Here is a 9,089-nt window from a genome sequence, read left to right on the forward strand (position 1 = left end):
GCTTTTCCATATGCTCCAATGCATCTCAGGCTCCATGAGTGATGACTCCCAGTTCCTGTGATTCTAGGTTTGCCCTCAGCCATTAACATGGAGGAAAATGATAATTTAACAATCCACTTTGTAAGATGCTTCCATTTTATGTCTCACTCGAATCATGCCAACTTCCTTGAAATCAAAGCAATCTATAAACACCAAAGGAGGCCACAACAAGTGCATACTAGATCAAGGTTGATTACTGATCTGAACTGACACTGAATGAGCATCAACAAACACCAAGCGAGAAGAGGAAGAATGATGATGATCATGATTGTATAGCCATTAAAATGCTACAAGATTTATAAATTCAGTATAAACTTGTATATGAGGGAGCACATCATGAAAATTTTGATGCTACATAATCGTTGAAATCAACTGAATCCTTGCAATTACCCTTTTAAAGACAGATTAGCCACAGCTGCCCTGCAATTTATTCTATCAAGTTTTCATGATGAATAGACCAAGATGAAAAGCACATGTTACCTGACCAACAGGATGCTGAAGTTTCTGTCAACTGATCAGCCACTTCTGCGAATTCCCTGAGCTTTCTTGTCCAGCGATTACATGTCATGCAATGCCCCATGATATCCTATTCCAATTAACTTGGAGGAGCAAATCTAGTATAGCATACAGATCACCTTGAATACGACAACTAGAACTTCTCCAGCCACTGTGCAGTGCAAGTTCCCCACAAAATGTACGTCATGCCTTGAGGACACAGCATCAGATAAACCACAGTGCTGCATTTCCAGTTCTTCAAAGAATGAAAAGCAGGCAGGTTAAGGTACCCCAACCGAGTGATGAGTCCTTTTCTTTCCGATTCAACATATGAATCGTTAAACGTGATTGTATGATTTGTACTGCTTCCGTACCATTCATTTGTTCCAGAATTTGGCTCCTTGATGTCAGAACTAACTGCACTGATGCTAGTAGAAGGAACAGGTACGAGGTTTCCGTCTTGCGTACACGGCAAGAGGATCTGCTTGTGGGGTTACCTGATGGTGGGACTTTTGTGTCCCTTCCCTTACGCTTTGCACCAAGAAATCCACATGCAAGAGCTTCTAAGGCTCTTGTGGTCGGTGGCCGGTTCCTGGTGCTCTGCCTTCTAGAGTTCATTGAAGGCTGCTCATCATGCACTCCATCGGACATTCCCACTACCTGGGAACCATTATATTGCTGCTTTTCTTCTGGTGGGCATGCCAGTTCCTCTGGGTTCAGATAATCCTGACTGCCTGTAACCTCTGTGTTGAAGGGTTCAGCAGTCCCATAATCTGTCGGAATATGCGGTAGGTTTAGGTCAATGAAAGTGTTGAGTTGAGACTTTTCCTCACTGACTGTTGTATCAATTACAGAAGCCGTAGCATAATGCACTCCACTAAAAGCACACTTGCTGTTTTCATCTGTGATATGATTAGTTGAAGTGTTCACAGGTACCTCCCTTGAGACAGATCAAACTCTGCATCTGTGGTATGACTTGGATTTGATGAATGCAAATCACGGTGAATTTCCTCCTTATTCAGTGAATGGCCGTTTGGAAAAGAATAAGTACCGCGACAACTTTGTTCATACTTACAGGCAATTAACCTCCTCCGTTTTGACATGGGTGCTAAATATCTTGTTGGTCAGATTTTGCCCTGTGGCTGAATTGACACTTTATATCCATTATTGGCAGCTTTTCACTAATTCGATCAACACATTGATCATTGGGAACATGCCCATTTATTAGCATCCTTGTGTTTTGAGACAGTAACCATATTATCAGATGGATGATATTGTGTACCCTTTCTAATCAAGCAACTCTTGCTTTTATCCAATTTCTTGTCAAGTGTGGTATTCAGATCAGAATCTCCTTGATCATCTGATGAACTAGCATCAGAGTTCAGCTGCTCTGATGAGCTACTGCTCCCCATTTCTCCTGAACAAGTTAAAAGGTCATACGTGGAATCAACAGGTAAACTCCTCAGTTCTCTCACTTTTATTGGTCCTTCTCCTTGAACCATACTTGTATCCACCACAGTAAATTTCATGAGTTCTGAATGGCAATTGGGAGCCTTGGACGAAGATAGCAGTGGCGTGGATGTTCAGAAAGACCATTTTGGCCTGGTCTGTTATCTGCAGCCCATCCATTTTTATCCTTGATGCTGCTGCTCTCCATAGCTCCTTGAACCTCTAAGTCAAGAAGCCTTGGGTCTGATGCAACTTTGTTCAAGACATCACTAATAGAATCAAAATAGTGATTGCCTTTTACAAGATTTTTTCTGGAGAACTTCTTAATGCCAGGAATGAGAAATACTAATGCATGCTTAGAGACAACTGAGCTGAGATCTTTGGGCTGCTCTGAATGCCAACCTCTTGCTAGCAACGAGGCCAAACAGCTTCCCAGAAGAGATCATTTGACCTTGCTTTGCTTAACCTGAAATCACCTGTCAGAAACTTGATGATATCACCAGATGAAAGAGAAGAACATGCTTTGCCGATTGGAATTTCAGGCCGACAGAGACAGGTTGATTGGTTCTAACTGGATCTAATACAATGCCGGTGAGGTCATTCTTCCCTTTGCCAATTCCGATAGATTCTACTAAAACTTCCATGCCAACAATAGCCTTTAAAGTGAGACAAATTCCTCAAGAGAAACTCTTCCCTCGTTAAATGTCTTAATGACCTACCAAAATAAATATAATTTATAAACAGGAAGGATATTTCAATAAGAAATATGGAACATAACTCAAAGCAAATATTGAGTCCAAAGTTTGTGACTTCGAATGCAGGAGGCACACAGTATTAATAGGAACTGAGAATTTATGGATGAGAAACAACAAAAGGGCAAAATTAAAGAGTGAGAATAACATGTTTGAAAGATTAAACTCCAAGAGTAAGATGGACAAGATAAACACAAATTCTGAAAAATAAAACAACAATCAAGCAAATGGTGAGGTTCCAATGAAACAATCAAGAAATCATCAAGTTTTACACTCTTTATCACGAGCTAGGTCATTGAATAAATTGACAGTTGGATTTTTCTTCAATCAATATAGTTTTTGATAGTTTAGAGATCTCTTTCCAGCACAGGTAGTGAATCCCTTCATTTCATTCATAGTCTAAGAAACATAATTTTTAAATATCACGCCTTAGCATAGATCTCTGCTATTGCATAAGCCTAAAAGAAAGAGAAAAGTTCACCATAGTTCTTGGATTAACAAATGTTATCTTGATTTGGCTTTCACAAAACTAAAAACCACATCGCATAGCTTGGTCAGCCTAAACATGACTAAAGATTATGGCTTTAGAAAAGAAGTCTTGAATAAGGCTAACAGTAAATATTATAAAGGTATACATAGATCATGCATTTCTATTACATTAATTTGAGTATTCAATATGGTTACTGACATCAAAAAGACTAGAGATACTACCCTTAAAAGGCCTTTCATTAAAATGAGATGGGAAATGGAACACAAATAAGACCAAAAGCATCAGTTCACATAACAGCATAAGCCAAGAAGGAAAGGAGGTTCAAGCCAGGAAAAAGATCTTCCTTGGTTCCTTATATGCTAGATCTTTCCAAAAAAATTATTTTTGCCGGCCTCTGATTGTACTTGAACAGGACTTGAACATATATTCATAAGTTATAAATATTTTAAGAAATCAAGTAAACTAATGTGATTGAGCAAAGTAGCAAACCCTTCGCACATAAATTATTCTGTGCAATGAGAACCTCAGGAAGCATTTAATATGTATACTACCAATATATTAGGGCTAAAATCGGATCGGATATGGATCAGATACTAGCATATGCATATCCATATTTGTTTTTGATTAAACAAAACAAATACAAATATAGATACGGATGTTAGTCGGATGCAAAAATTCATATCTATATTTGTTTTAAACAGATACGGATATAAATAGATACCAAAAGTATAGATATAAATATAGATATAAATTAGATAATTAAACTTTATGACCACAGAATTAAAGATATTACTAAGTGGATGATAAATCAAGTTAATAGCATGTTAATGTAGTCATTTATTTTTCTTAAAAGTTCATGAGTGCAATATAAATTAAATAGAGTTACAAATAGAATTGAATATTCGAATAGGGATCGGATAGTTATTATCCATATCCATATCTTTTTTTTTTACGGATATGGATACAATATGATATTAGTAGGGATACTCAAATTTCTATCTATATCCGGATAGATTCGAATATGAAAACGGATTCGATGGATATTACCAGATCCACTTTCACCCCTACAATATATGTATGTTTGGGTTATTTTTGCTACCTTGGTCAATGAGGATCCATAAATCCAGTCCCAAATAGTTGGGGCACCGCTTGATGGTTTCCTTATACTTATGGTTATTTTTTGTGTTTTGTCATGTTAACATGGGAATGAGTTGTCTTTTTCTTTAAAAAAAGGTGTCAGACTGGAGGTTTAAAGCAACATTCACATCAGAAATACTGTGCCCCTAAACTTCCAATAAGTGGGGTTAGGGATGCTAATGAAAGACCAACTTTTTATAGAAATTCGCTTCAAATTCCCATCAATTTAGCTCAAATTCAGATAAATGTAATGCCATTGTTAGCCTAGATTCTTTGAAGTGCTTGTTCAGTGTTCGAGTGCTCAATATGCAGCCTAAGGTTAATTGTGAAGGAAGTCATTTTTTTTTATTTTACCTAAACTACCTTTAGTTTGGTGTAAGAGCCGTGGTGGAAGACTAGACAATACAAAACATTAATAGTAAAGTCATTTACGCTTACTGAGACACACCTAAACCAAGAGACCACGCAAAAACGACATACCATCAGAAGTATAAATGACCAAGACAAGATAATATTGTGCCTGCAATGGTTGCATTGGCACTGTTGGTTTTGCACCAACTATTCACCCCACTAAAGAACTCGTCTTGATATTAATACTTAGCTAGAGAACAGTATCAGCTTAGATGTTTTGCCAAAAAGAAACACCAGCACCTATAGAGCTATGACAGTAGCTACAGAAAGGATAGTTATCGCAAAGTGCCCTTCTTCCTAGCAATCTTGGCATATATCTGAAGCATATCCAAAACTCAAATGGTAGCAGTAAGCAGACTTGCTGAGCCAAAAGGATGAGCATGGATCATGATGTCATACCACTGATGCTAATGGCTAGTAACTAATCTATCAATTATAAAAACCTATACACAAACCTCAATGCAAAGAAAGGTACATACAGCAAAGTGCGATGGACCAATATATAACTATATAAAGTTTCTGGTAAAGTAAAACCATTATTATTAAGTAGAGGTGCTTTTGACACACCCAGACACATGGACTAAAAATGTATTGCTTTCGCTTGGGACACTATAATATGCATCCAGCTACTAAAAGATGTACTTGTATCTCAGAAGGTTCAAAATGAATTATTATTTGGAGATATTTTCATCAACTAAAATTTTATTTATTCACAGAAAATATAGTTAACTTATATAATTAACAGATTTTTATTAAGATTCTGTAAAACATCTATGTTCAAGGTATTAAAATATAAATGTCCATTGTTTAACAAACTAGGTTTCATTCATATCTAAAGAGAAACTAACTTCTTTTATTATTTTAAAAAGAATAGCTCATTTTTGTTAGGGAGAAAATAATCGGCTATTTCTCTTTCTAATGGATATAACCAAGGTTCGCCATCTCGGTATCAGACTCCATAATGGTACCATCCTTTTACAGTGTCGCACGTGGAACGATATAAGATGGCGAGGCATACCGAGTATCGGTACGATACGAGATGCGTACCGGTTTAGTACTAGTATGGTACATACCGACCAAACAGCAAACCTTGGATATGACAATCAATTATATCTTGCTTATAGCCTGATAGATTTCTGAAATTTTTATTCTTATCATGTATCTGTCAGTCTTGTAGTATAACTGCTGAAATGACACATCAGCATGATGTAGCCACAGAGTGCAAAGCACCATTATGAGAAAACAAAAGAAACAGATTTAGAAGTAGTGAATTCTGTATTTCGGCTGGAGGCAGTCTCAACAGCAAATCAAAAGAACTGAATGTTCATTATCCCACAGACTTGTGAGATAACAAATTTGTTAGAGATTATACTATATATCATATACAAGTATCTTAAAATTATAACTAATTACACAAATCAAATTGGGCAAATTCCTAGTTTTAGAAGAGAATTAGAGCATTACTAGCATATATACCTACATTCTGATACCTTAGTCTCTTGTATTTCCATTGGAGAATTTCCAGAAGTAGCACTAACATAAGCTATGGATACAACAGTAGCAGGTCACATACAGAAATATATACGTAATCTATAATCTATAACCTTGTATATGTATTGGACAAAAAGGAAGGATAAATAATGACTACCATTAAAATGAAACATTGGCATTTTAGAGTCACAGAGCCATAATTGCATATTTGGCATTGCATGTTCAGTGAAAGTCAAAAAACCCATACCTCCAGCAAAGTATCTTGACCTTCCTTAGATACCGTTGGTAGCACACGTGACAGTAGTTCTGTTGTCTCCAACCCATGAAAATGCGCTGTCCAAGCATACACTTCCTACTTCTTATCTTTCTACACTCTGACCATCTACAGTATGCATCAACCTATAAAACTTCCCATAGTAGTAGGATAGTATGTCTCCCATCTTTTTATACTCCATAAATTTCTTCACCTGAACAAGATTTTTTTCCAAACATGTAAAGACCAAGGAGAAAACTCTGTTTCTCAACATGCCCCATGAGGAGCTGTGAACCAGGCAACGGAATGTAACTTTGGCTTTACCCCAGTGTTGCCAAGGAGAACCTATATTCATCCGATCATCTGCAGCACTGCATCCCTGACTTGTGAAACCTGCAGACTCTTTTCCCTGATCTGCTAAATGATTTGTTAGCTCAATTTACATGCTGAGCCTTGAGGATATAAATCATGAGAACTTGAATTTTCTGCTGGAAATTCACCCATTATAATGCATTTAGCATCAATCTGGCTTTCTTTATTGCTTCTAAAGTCCATGGACCCAGCTTCATCAGTACCAATTTTTGAACCAAGGAATTCATCCTCTTCATTTTCTCTAGGGTCACCCGTATGGTGAATCCACATAACCGGAATGGCTAATCCTAGTCCAAAAATATAGTTTTCATCAAGCATGTTCTCAGCACTAACTGGCGAGATCTAAGATGAAGGCATTCAGATTCTGTCGCCAAGGTTGGAATCTCCACCTGGTACTGATCTCCTATGCGAGGGCACACTGGAGGTTCATCATTGACATCATCTGCGCCAGGGGAACACACCAATGTAACTGGTCAGCAAATGTCTCTGCACTCTCTTCTTCACCATTTTCTAGTTCAATGGAGTTCATCTGCGAAATCATTAGAGACAAAAGATAAAGGTCTGCATTTTCCATAAATCCAAAATGGCATAAGTTATCATACATAAAGCAAAAGTAACATAAGAAACGCCACTACTGTATTCACCATAATAAGAAAGTGAATAGGCTGCTGAGATCACTGATAGAGAAAATTCAAATCAAGGAACAACAAGCTGGATGATGCTAGTATTATAGTACAGTCAAAATGGAAAAAACAGGTGCTGCTCTGTCTCCGCAACTTAGAAGGCCTGTTTAGCATACTGAACCATAATACCTGTTAACTTTTATCCAACCAATTACATATTGCATAAAGATGATAATACTTGAAAGACATAGGCAAAGATCTTCAAAAACTAAAATCTCATACATAGTACATCGTACCATACATGGTTTATATAAGCCTATATAGGTTGTATTAATCCCATACATGGTACATCGTAGCGGCCCAAACTGAGCAGTAGGAGGCGTACCATACCGTACCGGTTCGAAACCGATACCCGTTATGGATGGCGTATCAAAATTCCATACCGTACCATATCGACACTATGCTAGTGTAGCACCGTACTGAGTCCGGCACTGACACGACGAACCTTGATCCCATATCTAGATTTTCTAAAAGCTCGATTGACATACTGACTCGAGTGATAGACATGCTTGACCCAACCAATTCGACCGAGTATTTGGCCCGCCGAGTGAACTACTAAACCAATTTATTTTAGAAAAGAATAGCTTCAATTAAAAAACATTGGTTCAGGATTTACTTTAGCTTAGAGGTTTTAAATAAGAAGCCCTAGCAAGCTCTCCTCTACTCTCCCCAAATACCCTCCCATTTGCAGCCAAAACACACCAGCCAATCAAAGATCGGACAATGAAAAGGAAGGGTTGTCCCCAAGGTCCGCCGTACCGGTACCGTCGGCATACCGGTGGCGGCCCGGACCGGTACGAAACCGGTCCCGTACCGGTCCTGTACGGTCCGTACCGGTGGCGTACCGGTCCGAACCGGTCCCGTACCGGTCCGAACCGGTCCCTGTACCGGTCCGAACCGGTCCTCGTACCAGTCCATAACCGGTTGCTTCAACAATAAAATGTACCGGTACCAGGCCCGGATTTTACGCTGATCCGGTACCGGTCGCCAGGTTGTCCCTCATGTACTGGTGTTGGGTTTGCCAGAGTTTTAATAAGAGGTAAAACAAAACTGCCTCCTCCTCATTCATTTCCCATATCCCTAGATTAGTTTTCCATCTTGATCCTAGGCTTGCAACAACACCAATACGGAGTTTAACATAGTTCTAAATAATGGCAATGTGGAAAAGTTGGCGAACAGACATTGTATTGGAGTCGCTGAAAAAATTGTGCGGTGCCAATGTAAAGCATAGCTCGTATTGCAATGAAAATTTTAAAAGCAACAATTAAGAAGAAATGGAAATTTAACCTTCCTTTATGTATTGCATATAAATGAGTAATTGATTACGTATAGTTGGTTATGAGGCTGTATGTTATGTTGTCATATTTATTTTTTCCAATCCACTATTATAGTTGCTCTAATGCCTGAACTTATGATATTTATTAGATTTTTTGGATCATCTTTTCTTATGAACATTCAACTTTTAATTAATTTTGAAGATCTCACTAAAAAGACTTCCTAGTTTCAGTTAGATGCAT

At 37.9% G+C, this 9,089-nt stretch overlaps 1 pseudogene; it reads right to left on the reverse strand.

The window, feature by feature from the left end:
• Positions 1–280: 280 nt before the first annotated feature.
• On the reverse strand, positions 281–7,362 carry LOC103703232 (annotated as a pseudogene).
• Positions 7,363–9,089: the final 1,727 nt, after the last annotated feature.

This window comes from Phoenix dactylifera, chromosome 5 (genome assembly GCF_009389715.1).
Source record: "Phoenix dactylifera cultivar Barhee BC4 chromosome 5, palm_55x_up_171113_PBpolish2nd_filt_p, whole genome shotgun sequence".
NCBI lineage: Eukaryota > Viridiplantae > Streptophyta > Magnoliopsida > Arecales > Arecaceae > Phoenix > Phoenix dactylifera.